Below are 12,858 nucleotides of genomic sequence, written 5' to 3'. Positions count from 1 at the left end.
TAACCATGATAGATCTGGGTGTACTGCATGCATGCAATGTTTCAGTCAATGAGAAATAGTCCATCTGACAGGTGTCACATCAGCTTGTTGCAGTTTCTGTACCTCCCTGTTCTGTGAAATGAAATAAGGAGTAAAATGCACAGCGATTATGTTGGGTCGGGTGATTCTTGTTGGTCAATGAATGTGAACTTTGAGCATAAAAGAGTCAAAAATGCAGTTGGCTTTACGATTATGAATTGCATTCCCATGAACAAAGCTCTACTGAATCCAAGGCCTAACCCTTCTGAGGTTGGGCTTAAGTCATCAAAGTGATGAATGTTGGGGTGAAATGTGAAGCACATCCAGCTACAAGATTAGAGGAATAAATTCCAGACAATCTTACGTCACCACAGCTATTTCAAAAATGACAAGATGTCTTGGTTGTCACAGTTCAGAAAGTAATCTTTTTAATACACAGATATAAAGTAGGAGCTGTATGCTTGAAATTTGGAACTCCTCCTCATAGAATCATAAAATCCTACAGTGCAGAGGAGGCCATTCAGCGCATCCAGTCTGCTCTGACCACAATCCCACCCAGGCCCTATCCCCACAACCCCATGCATTTACCCCAGCTAGTTTCCCTGACACTAAGAGGCAATTTAGCATGGCCAATCCACCTAACCCACACATCTTTGGAACTGTGGGAGGAAACCAGAGCACCTAGAGGAAACCCATGCAGACATTGGGAGAATGTGCAAACTCCACACAGACAGTACCCAAGCCGGGAATCGAACCCAGGTCCCTGGCACTGTGAGGCAGCACTGTGCTATCATGCCACCTTCATTAGGTTCTGAGGATTTAATAGAGCCCTTTCACTTGCTTTGTTAATGTTAGAATTGCTGAACCTACATCTAACACTCTGTTACATTTCTTATTTCCCAAAGTTAGATCTGAAAAAGATGTGGTGATGTGAATCATAGACATAGAACAGTACAACACAGAACAGGCCCTTCGGCCCACGATGTTGTGCCGAGCTTTATCTGAAACCAAGATCAAGCTATCCCACTCCCTATCATCCTGGTGTGCTCCATGTGCCTATCCAATAACCGCTTAAATGTTTCTAAAGTGTCTGACTCCACTATCACTGCAGGCAGTCCATTCCACACTCCAACCACTCTCTGAATAAAGAACCTACCTCGGACATCCTTCCTATACCTCCCACCATGAACCCTATGGTTATGCCCCCTTGTAATAGCTCCATCCACCTGAGGAAATAGTCTTTGAACGTTCACTCTATCTATCCCCTTCATCATTTTATAAACTTCGATTCAGTCTCCCCTCAACCTCCTCCACTCCAGAGAGAACAGCCCTAGCTCCCTCAACCTTTCCTCATAAGACCTACCCTCCAAACCAGGCAGCATCCTGGTAAATCTCCTCTGCACTCTTTCCAGCGCTTCCACATCCTTCCTATAGTGAGGTGACCAGAACTGCACACAATACTCCAAATGTGGTCTCACCAAGATCCTGTACAGTTGCAGCATAACCCCACGGCTCTTAAACTCCAACCCCCTGTTAATAAAAGCTAACACACTATAGGCCTTCTTCACAGCTCTATCCACTTGAGTGGCAACCTTTAGAGATCTGTGGATATGGACCCCAAGATCTCTCTGTTCCTCCACAGTCTTCAGAACCCTACCTTTGACCCTGTAATCCACATTTAAATTAGTCCTACCAAAATGAATCACCTCGCACTTATCAGGGTTAAACTCCATCTGCCATTTTTCAGCCCAGCTTTGCATCCTATCTATGTCTCTTTGCAGCCTACAACAGCCCTCCACCTCATCCACTACTCCACCAATCCTGGTGTCATCAGCAAATTTACTGATCCACCCTTCAGCCCCCTCCTCTAAGTCATTAATAAAAATCACAAATAGCAGAGGACCAAGCACTGATCCCTGTGGCACTCCGCTAGCAACCTGCCTCCAGTCCGAAAATTTTCCATCCACCACCACCCTCTGTCTTCAATCAGATAACCAGTTACCTATCCAATCGGCCAACTTTCCCTCTATCCCACACCTCCTTACTTTCATCATAAGCCGACCATGGGGGACCTTATCAAACGCCTTACTAAAATCCATGTATATGACATCAATTGCCCTACCTTCATCAACACACTTAGTTACCTCCTCAAAAAATTCTATCAAATTTGTGAGGCACAACTTGCCCTTCACGAATCCGTGCTGACTATCCCGGATTAATCCGCATCTTTCCAAATGGTCGTAAATCCCATCCCTAAGGACCTTTTCCATCAACTTACCAACCACCGAAGTAAGACTAACTGGCCTATAATTACCAGGGTTATTTCTATTCCCTTTCTTAAACAGAGGAACAACAATTGCCACTCTCCAGTCCTCTGGCACCATCCATGTGGACAGTGAGGACCCAAAGATCAAAGCCAAAGGCTCTGCAATCTCATCCCTTGCCTCCCAAAGAATCCTAGGATATATTTCATCAGGCCCAGGGGACTTATCAACCTTCAGTTTATTCAAAACTGCTAGTACATCCTCCCCCTGAACATCTACTTCCTCCAGCCTATTAGCCTGTAACACTTTCTCTTCCTCAAAAACATGGCCCCTCTCCTTGGTGAACACTGAAGAAAAGTATTCATTCATCACCTCTCCCATCTCTACTGACTCCATACACAAGCTCCCACTACTGTCCTTGACCGGCCCTAACCTCACCGTGGTCATTCTTTTATTCCTCACATAAGAGTAAAAAGCCTTGGGGTTTTCCTTGATCTGACCCGCCAAGGACTTCTCATGCCCCCTCCTAGCTCTCCTAAGCCCCTTTTTCAGCTCATTCCTTGCTAACTTGTAACCCTCAATCGAGCCATCTGAGCCTTGTTTCCTCATCCCTACATAAGCTTCCCTATTCCTTTTTACAAGACATTCCACCTCTTTTGTGAACAATGGTTCCCTCACTCGGCCATTTCCTCCCTGCCTGACAGAGACATACCTATCAAGGACACACAGTATTTGTTCCTTGAAAAAGTTCCACTTTTCATGAGTGCCTTTCCCTGACAGTTTCTGTTCCCATCTTATGCCCCCTAATTCTTGCCTAATCGCATCATAATTACCTCTCCCCCAATTATATACCTTGCCCTGCCGTACGGCCCTATCCCTCTCCATTGCAATAACAAAAGGCACCGAATTGTGGTCACTATCTCCAAAGTGCTCTCCCACAACCAAATCTAACACTTGGCCCGGTTCATTTCCCAGTACCAAATCCAATGTGGCCCCACCTCTTGTCGGCATATCCACATATTGTGACAGGAAACCCTCCTGCACACACTGCACAAAAACTGCCCCATCCGAACTATTTGACCTACAAAGGTTCCAATCAATACTTGGAAAGTTAAAGTCCCCCATGACAACTACCCTGTGACCCCCACACCTATCCATAATCTGCTTAGCAATTTCTTCCTCCACATCTCTATTACTATTTGGGGGCCTATAGTAAACTCCTAACAACATGACCGCTCCTTTCCTATTTCTAACTTCAGCCCATATTACCTCAGTGTGCAGATCCCCCTCGAAGTGCCTTTCCGCAGCCGTTAAACTGTCCTTGATTAATAATGCTACTCCTCCACCTCTTTTACCAGCTTCCCTACACTTACTGAAACATCTATACCCCGGAACGTCCAACAACCATTCCTGTCCTTGTTCTACCCATGTCTCCGTAATGGCCACAACATCGTAGTCCCAAGTACCAATCCACGCCCCAAGTTCATCTACCTTGTTCCAGATGCTTCTTGCATTGAAGTAGACACACTTCAACCCACCTTCCTGTCTACTGATACCCACCCTTGACCTTGATACCTTCCCCAATACCTCACTATCCTCAACACTGACTTCCGGACTACAACTCCTTTTACCACTCCCCTGACAAATTAGTTTAAAGCCCCCTGAAGAGCTGTAGCAAATTTCCCTCCCAGGATATTGGTGCCCCTCTGGTTCAGGTGCACCCCATCCTGTTTGTACAGGTCCCACCATCCCCAGAATGTCATCCAAACATATTGATGTTACCAATTTTTAATCAATTAGGATTGACTGCAACCAATATGGTGGGAATGGGTATGTTGAGCTTTATCAGAGTTCATGGCAGAATATAATACATTAGCTGTATGACAAATCATCGGAGTATGACAAGGAGAAAATGTTACGTACCAACTGACTCAAGAACAGTTTCTTCCCTGCTGCCATCAGACCTTTGAATGGACCTATCATCTATTAAGTTGATCTTTCCCTATACCCTAGCTAAGATTGCAACACTACATTCTGCACCCTCTCCTTTCCTTCTCCCCTATGTACTCTATGAATGGTGTGTTTGTCTGGGTTATTGAGAAGCCTTAATGTCCTATAAATATTTATTTTATTTTGAAATGCCCTATAAAAAATCTTGATTTTTTTCAAAAATCTTGAAATTTCCTCCCACACTCCAAAGGTGTGCGGTCAGGCTGATTGGCCATGCTAAATTGCCCCTTAGTATCAGGGTGATTAGCAGGGTAAATACGTGGTGTCACGGGGATAGGGCCTGGGTGGGATTGATGTTGATGGTGGCTTGATGGGCTGAATGGCCTCCTTCTGCTCTGTAGGATCCTATGATTCTATGAAAATAAAATGAAAGGAATAATGTGAGCACTGACCTAATGATGGAGCACGATGTCATAGTGGTTTGCACTGCTGCCTCACAGCGCCAGGGACCCAGGTTCGATTCCCGGCTTGAGTGACTGTGCAGAGTCTGCACGTTTTGCCCGTGTCTGCGTGGATTTCCTCCGGGTGCTCTGGTTTCCTCCCACAGTCTGAAAGACGTGATAGTTAGGTGCATTGGCCATGCTAAATTCTTCCAAAGTGCACCCAAACAGGCGGCGGAGTGTGGCAACTGGGGAATTTTCACAGTAACTTCATTACAGTGTTAATGTAAGTCTACTTGTGATTAATAAAACTTTTTAACAGAATGGTAACAAACTAATATGAATAGCATGAACTGTCTCAGAAAGGGAGTGCACAATGTAAGAGCACTTCCACATGCTGTTCTTCTTGGGGGTTTTTTTCAGCTACTCTTCCCACTCAGGAAGCATAATCTGCTCCCAGAAGATATTTGTGCTTTGTGGCTTCATCTTTACTGTGCTTCCGAACTTCCGTCATTTCTATTCTTTTCCCAGCTGTCGTCTGGGCATTTGACAGCTGCTGGCTCGCAAAGAGAAGGATGTAGCAGAGGACGGGATTCTGTAACATGAGACATCTTGCCATATTTATTATGTGTCGCTTTGCGGTTTATGAGAACGTGATGCTGTTTCTCAGGAAACCCCCAAAAATGATAAATGTGGTGCATAAAGCCTATGACAGTACCGATAGATTACAACCCACAGAAACCTCAGGACCTTTTTACTTTGCTGTAAGTGGTGAAATGTAATCAACCTCTGCCGCCATACACTCCTTGTTTACAAAATCACTACATGGTTCCTTTGATAATACCAACTGTTTGAAAGCAATTGAAAAGGTGAGGAATTTTTACAAATTTAAATCACTGTTTGGATATTAGGCAGATTTTCCCCTCAGAATTTCAAATTGGGAGATTCCAATATTAAGTCTTGCCAAAAGAAATGGCACTGCAAGCATTTAGAACTGTTTGCCCAATTTAAATGTTGCAATTTTTATTGACAATTGAGATCGCAACTTTCTTCCTTGATTATCAGCTCACTGAGAAAGTGAATTGTATCATCAGTCCTTTTGCCCTGTCCTAGCGGAAGATTGTGGTGATTTTGGGCTGGATTTCATGGATACCAGGCACGTGAGCTAGGGAGGAATGGAAGCAGATGTGAAACCCGCAGTTGTCCAATGTTCCTGAAAGGAACGCGATATCACGCCGGGGGACCAATTAAGACCTTCTTAGCATTGAACGTGCCTGTTGGTTGGGTCAGCACTGCAGGGAGGGGGCAGCTGGGGTGAGGTCGGGTGGTAGATGTAGGGCGCCGGGTCCAAAGTCACCCCCCAAGACTTGGGTAACTTTAATTAAACTTCCAGTGGAAAAACAGAGGTCTTACAACGTGGAAACAAATTTGATTTGATTTATTGTTGTCACATGTATTGGTATACAGTGAAAAGTATTGTTTCTTGTGCACTGTACAGACAAAGCATACTGTTCATAGAGAAGGAAAGGAGAGAGTGCCGAATATAGTGTAACCAATCCTGACTAAAATCTTCACTAACTCAATGTATTTGTATGTTGTGTTTCTGAAATATGCCTTGAAAATCTACAGGTCCTGCTCGGTGTCTGCCAATGATCTAACTCCATAGTGGCAACAGTAAGGAAGCTGTGCGTGTGGGGAGAGAGGAAAGAGTTGGTTGCGGGGGGGGGGGGGGTTCTCTTCATCTACTTACATAACGAATGAAGAAAAATAATGAGTAAACATTTTTCCAGCAGCTGTCATGAATTAAGCTCACCCTGGAGTGCCTCACCACTTTCTGAAGTGTGGTCATTGCTATAATGTGGAAAATGTGCTGACCAGCCAACTTGCACACAACACACCCCCATTGCCAGCGATGCTAAATTTTCTATTCTATGTGAGAAGGTGGAAGTGGTCTCACATGAACATCTCAGCTCAGCGCTGGCACCACAGACAGTGCAGCACTCTCTCAGGACTGTGCTGGGATGATAGTCATGATGTGAAGATGCCGGCATTGGACTGGGGTAAACACAGTAAGAAGTTTAACAACACCAGGTTAAAGTCCAACAGGTTGATTTGGTAGCAAAAGCCACACAAGCTTTCGGAGCGCCAAGCCCCTTCTTCAGGTGAGTGGCTCTGAAGAAGGGGCTTGGAGCTCCGAAAGCTTGTGTGGCTTTTGCTACCAAATAAACCTGTTGGACTTTAACCTGGTGTTGTTAAACTTCTTACTGGGATGATAAGCCCACGTGCTCAACTCTCAGGAGTGGGACTTGAACTCAGAACTGAGTGAACTCCAGAGATCAGAATGCTCCAATGTCATCAAAGGTGCATCTTGTCTACCTGCTATTGCAGCAGCTCTGGACTGCCCAGCTGAGGTGGCGTCGCTGGAGTGGAGGAAGGGAGCAATGGTGGTGAAGTGAGGGATGTGGTGCTGGGGGGATGCAAACAAATATGGTTGTTCTCTTTGGTAGGGGGATCCTTATTTTAAAATTGTTCTTAATTATCCAGGGATCTGGTGATATTCTACAGCCGCTGCTCGGACAGTTGAGATGCCCCCCATGACAAACCTCAGTATCTGTATGCTGGGTCACAATGAAGACCTGGTTATGGGGAGTCTGACTTTCAGAGAGACCCTATCATCAGCTCAACACCTCTTCTCCCCCCGCCCCCCACCCCAACATATAAATCGAGTGGCAATATGCTAAATGGCCATGGATTTTCAAGACCAATATCTTTAGTAAACACTAGTGTTCCCCATGATGTGTACAGACTGTTCTATTTTGTTAGAACTTTGGCACAGATTTGTCGGTGAAGCAGTTTAGAAAGCTAACATCAAAAGAAAATCTGGCAAAACTGAGAAAAAATCACAAATAAAAAAAGTGTGTACACTCTGGGGAACCTTTTATCTCATCCTTGGATGAAAAATTAATTAAAATGTAATGCTCGCCCACCCTTTATGACGAGTGCAAAATCACACAGGCAATGTAAGATCCCGGTCAATAGGTTTTTTAACAGCGTTAATTTTTGGCAGGTGTGGCTCCAACTCCCGCCAACCTCAATATTGCACGTGTGCACGATGAGTTGGGACGCATGCCCGAAAGCATTTTACGCAATTTTACGTGGGTTCGGGTCAAGCTTGTGTCTGGTGGAGCTCCATAAAATTCAGGCCATTGTACATTGCACAACGCCTTCAATGGGAGAACTTGATCTGAATCCTCTTGCACAGAATTATTGTTAGGATTGTATAGCACGATAACTATTTCTCTCCGAGACAGACCAACAAAGATTGCCGACTGAAAATAATCCAGCTAGTTTTCCACCAGCTAGTAATAGACCCCAACTCAGAATGTTCAACGTTAATGTCAGATAATGACCTATTCTTCTTCCAATAGGTGCTTCAAAATGCAGAGATACTTAAATAAATCAAAATGATAAGCTAAGTAATGATTTGATTTGATTTAGTATTGTCACATGTATTCGTATACAGTGAAAAGTATTGTTTCTCGTGCACTATACAGACAAAGTATACCGTTCACAGAGGAGGAAATGAGAGAGTGCAGAATGTAGTGTTACAGTCATAGCTAGGGTGTAGAGAAAGATCAACTTAGCGCGAGGTAGATCCATTCACAAGTCTGATGGCAGCAGGGAAGAAGCTGTTCTTGAGTCGGTTGGTATGTGACCTCAGACTTTTGTATCTTTTTCCCAACGGGAGAAGGTGGAAGAGAGAATGTCCAGGGTGGGTGTGGGGTCCTTAATTATGCTGGCTGCTTTGCTGAGGCAGCGGGAAGTGTAGACGGAGTCAATGGATGGGAGGCTGGTTTGCATGATGGATTGGGCTACATTCACGACCTTTTGTAGTTTCTTGTAGTATTGGGCACAGCAGGAGCCGTACCAAGCTGTGATGCAACCAGAATGAATGCTTTCTATAGTGCATCTGTAAATGTTGGTGAGAGTCGTAGCTGACATGCCAAATTTCCTTAGTCTTCTGAGAAAGTAGAGCTGTTGGTGGGCTTTCTTAACTATAGTGTTGATATGGGAGTCCAGGACAGGTTGTTGATGATCTGGACACCTAAAAACTTGAAGCTCTCGACAATTTCTACTTCATCCCCATTGATGTAGACCGGGGCAATTCTCCACGATGCTTCCTGAAGTCGATGACAATCTCCTTCATTTTGTTCACATTGAGGGAGAGATTATTGTCGCCGTACCAGCTCACCAGATTCTCTACCTCTTTCCTGTACTCTTTCTCATCATTGTTTGAGTTCCAACCCACTATGATGGTGTAATCAGCAAACTTGAAAATTGAGTTGGAGGGGAATTTGGCCACACTCAAAGGTGTATAAGGAGTATAGCAGAGGGCTGAGAACACAGCCTTGTGGGGCAGCGGTGTTGAGAATGATCATGTAGGAGATGTTGTTGCCTATCCTTACTGATTGTGGTTTGTGGGTTAGGAAGTTCAGGATCCAGTCACAGAAGGAGGAGCTGAGGCCCAGGCCACAGAGTTTGAAGATGCATTTCGCAGGAATAATGGTGTTGAAGGCTGAGCTGTAGTCAATAAATAGGAGTCTGACATAGGTGTCTTTGTTATCTAGGAGTTCCAGGGTTGAGTGCAGGGCCAGGGAAATGGCATCTGCCATGGACCTGTTGCGGCGATAGATGAACTGTAGTGGATCCAGGCAGTCCGGGAGGCTGGAATTGATTTGTGCCATGACTAACCTTTCGAAGCACTTCATAATGATGTGTTTCAGAACCACCAGGCGATAGTCATTAAGGCACACTGCTTGGCTTTTCTTTGGTACTGGGATGATTGTCGTCTTCTTGAAGCAGATAGGGGCCTCAGATTGTTGTAAAGAGAGGTTGAAGATATCTGGGATTACCCCCGCCAACTGATCGGCGCAGGATCTGAGTGCTCATCTGGGCAATTCTTAATTCGTTCGTAATGGGTATTTTAGTTCTGTAAGAAAATTCGAGGAAGGGAATAGATAAAAAGTGAAAATTTCTGTTCAGTATTTAAAAATGGAGGAGCTTATGAAGAGACCTTGGAGCATTAGCATCATAAACATTTCAAAGAACATGCAGGAACTAGACCTTGGATTAAGTCTTGCTAAGTAATGACTAAAATCTATATTAAAACTGAGTTATTTTGGTATCAAGTTCATAATTTAGCATTGCAGGCAGCTAGGATGAAAATATTCATGGGGTGGGACTCGCCTCGCTCATCCCGAAACGGTAAGATCCCGAGGTCAGCGCACCTTCCAATGGTCTGCCCCTCGCCTGCTCTGATTCCTGTGGTGGGCAGAGCGGTAAAATTCCAGCACATGTGTGACGATGCTTGAATAATTTCCTCTATCCTCATGCATCACCGTTGGTAGAAACTAAGAAAAACATTCACTGTGATCAGTGGATGTATCCTGTTTCCTTCTGCCTCTTCATCCAAAATGATGGGAGCATAAATTCTGCTCATCTCCAAAGTAGATCTTCTATGAGTTTCTTTCAATGTTCAGAGGTCAAAGCTTTTGAGATGTAAATGGTTTTGAGTGAAAGTCTAAAAAAAACCTTGAAGAGAAGAGTTCAAAGTCCCAATTTACCTCAGTTATGATGCCACATTGGAGTTGTAATCTTAAACTGCACAAATTATACAGCCAAAGCCCCTTTTTCATGAACACTGTCAGATATACCAAAGAACAAAGCAAGAGAAAATTAGGACAAATATCACAGGAATTTGACGTTTGGGTCATACCTTCACTTGGAGCCCTCAGTGACTGGTGGACAACTGTCAAAAGTAAAGTATTATTGTTTCTTCTGGCACTTAGTAGAATGTATCAGCAGCTTTACGCAGGTTTGATCATGAACTTAAATTGCTCTATTAAAAATTCAGGCTTTTTTTTGTGAATATGGTGTTTGTCTCTTTAAGAAAGCACAGCAGAAGTGAGTCACCTAACTTGAGGAATCTATGGAATCCGAGAATGAGACATCACCCCAGAGGGTGGAGTCCTGTCTCAGGCAGAATCATTTTGTAGCCATGTAGTGGCAGAATCATTTCACAGCCTTATTGTAAATGTGTAAGGAATCATAGAATACCGACAGTGCAGAAGGAGGCCAATTGGCCCATTGAGCCTGCACTGACAACAATCACACCCAGGTCCTATTCCTGTAAACCCCTTATTTACCTCATTTGTGTCCCTGAAACTAAGGGGCAATTTAGCATGGCCAAATCCACCTAACCTGCACATCTCTGGAAGACTAGAGCTCTGCCTCAAGGCAGCCTGGGGCTGCAAACCTCCTGTACCAAGTTCTGTTTTTTGTCCCTAACAAAGTTTGATATCTCTTGACAAAGCCATTACAACCATAGCATACCACCATTGATATCTATTTGCATAGAATGCATCAGCTATATCATAAGATGGACATCTTATTGTTGTGGAGATTGAGTCACATATGCTTTGTATCTATTGTATAATAGCATAAGCCAGGAGACTGTAACAATGATAATCCCTTATGATCTGAACTAGATATTTCTGCCCTTTGTTTGTGTCCTGCGTTAACCTCACAAAGGTAGGCTGAGCAAACATTTAATGAGATATGAATCGATGAGCTCCCTTATTTCAGAATTACCTGTTTTTGTGCCAGAAATACCACGAACATGCAAAATGGTAGGTGAACATACAAAATGGTAGTTATGATCAAACTCCATTTAAACAGTACAACTTAGTATATGAATTGAAATAAAGATCAGGACATGCAGATTGAAATAAAGGAGAGAGATAAAGGAGACCACAACAATTTTTAAAAAAAATACAGCATTCATTTTCTTCTAAGGGGCTGAGACTCTACACTTGTAAAATTATTTTTTCAGGACCAGAGAGGTTGTTCTGAATTACTTTTCACCTATTATATCATTAACACCTTTCTTGTACTAGCCCAAACTTTTTTGCCATCAAGATCTAAAAGGTAAATACTTCAAGTTTACATTATTACACTGATTTCAGTGTCTAGTCTATTGGTAAGGAATGCAATAGCACATCATGTGAAGGAACAGAGTATCTCTGATACCAACAAATGGGTTTACAAGTTGAACTATGCAAGTGCAGACACCATTGATTAATGTCCTTTCGGGAAGGAAATCTGTCATCCTTACCTGGTCTGGCTTACATGTGACTCTGGAGCCGCAGCAATGTGGTTGACTCTCAACTGCCTTCCAAGGGCAACTAGGGATGGGCAATGAATGCTGGCCAACCAGCAATACCCATATTCAAATTGTAAAATATGATGTTCAGTGACTGCATATGCATGTGGTAGAATGAATAATTCTGTATTCTCATGTGTGAGAGCTACAGTGACTTTTTTGATATTTAGTAATTTTGATATGAGTTTGACATTGCACCATGTGTTTACAAAATAAAAATGGAAACATTGTAGGATATGAGTATATGGCTCTTGCGTTCAATTTTCATTCCATTTTTGTCTTCTGATGTTACCTTGCTTCAGATCATCGACTAAATAATTACAATTAAATTCATTGGAACTTAGTATCAGTGACATTTACTGGTAATCAAAAATGTGGCCATTTCAACTCATTATGCCCTTGACTTTTTTTTAAATTCCACACAAGCTATTACTTTTTCCTCTGATCTTTCTCCATAACACTTCATAATTTTCAACACCTCTATTAGATTTAATTGTAACCTTTCTGCTCCAGTGAATATGGTGCCATCATAACCTTCCCAATGAATCTACATTGCACCTTTTCCATGCCTCCAGTAATATATGTCCAAAACGATGCAGAGCATCACAGTTATAAATTAACTCATGCCTTGTACAAGTTCTTCACCTGTATTCAGTATCAATGTTATTTATTTTCCAACTTGTCTGATGTCACCCGCAATCCTGTTTTCTAAAGACTTGTAGATCCACATTCTGAACCTCCATTTGTTGAAAGATTTACCTTATCGGATAAAGTTACAAACTTTGTTCTGTTTACCCCAAAATGTAAAAATTACTATTGACCTGAAAAGAAAATTCTTCTATGTCAAAAAAAATAGATTTTGTACTTGCATAAAGACATTAATCTTAATAAATAAAAGGAATTTTCCATTTATTTCTTTTCTGTGGAAATGTCTTTACCCTCAGGTCATTTTATACTACTTCCA

Source organism: Mustelus asterias, chromosome 6 (assembly GCF_964213995.1).
Source record: "Mustelus asterias chromosome 6, sMusAst1.hap1.1, whole genome shotgun sequence".
NCBI classification, from domain to species: domain Eukaryota; kingdom Metazoa; phylum Chordata; class Chondrichthyes; order Carcharhiniformes; family Triakidae; genus Mustelus; species Mustelus asterias.
The sequence above is the reverse complement of the archived record's forward strand: the minus strand, read 5'-3'. Positions refer to the sequence as shown.